The sequence below is a fragment of the Morone saxatilis genome, unplaced genomic scaffold, assembly GCF_004916995.1.
Source record: "Morone saxatilis isolate NCDOM2014 unplaced genomic scaffold, NCSU_SB_2.0 Contig5, whole genome shotgun sequence".
NCBI classification, from domain to species: domain Eukaryota; kingdom Metazoa; phylum Chordata; class Actinopteri; family Moronidae; genus Morone; species Morone saxatilis.
The window spans coordinates 9,931,501-9,932,239 of NW_023340095.1; the positions used below are offsets into that span (position 1 = coordinate 9,931,501).

A 739-nucleotide genomic window follows, 5' to 3' on the forward strand; every position below is an offset into this window, starting at 1 on the left:
TCAGCGTGTTAGCATTGCCATTGTGAATGAGTGTTTTTTTCAGAAATTCATGACATTTATTCTGAAATGTATGTGATTATTCATTTGGGATTTAAAAGACTGTAAACGCCTATCAACATTATTTAACATCTTTATTTCGCTAATGTGTGAGCTACTCAACTTATTTCCAAACTCAACTTTCAAAAACCGACACTGGCAAACGTTATTGTAATTATTTCACCACATTTGTACAGGTTGATCCAGCTCTAATTCACCCAGTGTAGTAAGTATAAAGAGCCAAGGAAATCTTCCCTCTGCTGCATCGTGCTTAAATCAACACAGCCGTCTGAAAGTAGATACTGGAATACTAGACTGCTAAAAATATAAAATGTTTGGAGCCCTCAAATAAATTACAGTGACTATAATTCATTCTGCTCACCCCTTGAGTACGGCTGTCTCTCTTAATAGGGTGTGGCACCTCGGGGTGCCAACTGAAGCGTTTACCTTGGCTGTTTGCTTTGGCTGTCGGCAGACTGACTGATGGAGGCTAAATCACTATCTGACTACTGCAAGTCATTCACTATAATGCATGCCTTCACACCGATGTCAATGAGAGCAATAAACCATAAGAAATTGTTCATTGAATTTAGACACTCTTCACTGTGCAGCTATGTGTGCACTGTTGTGTGTGTGTGTGTGTGTGTATGTGTGTGTGTGTGTGTAGCTCACTATACTTGTAGGGTCTGACAGCCTTGTGGTG

General features: G+C 39.9%; 1 protein-coding gene across 1 annotated transcript in view; it reads right to left on the reverse strand.

Annotated features, from left to right (window-relative positions):
- The window catches only part of edar (ectodysplasin A receptor), a 26,269-nt gene that overhangs the window by 21,306 nt on the left and 4,224 nt on the right, over window positions 1-739 (reverse strand). The window lies entirely within an intron of this gene.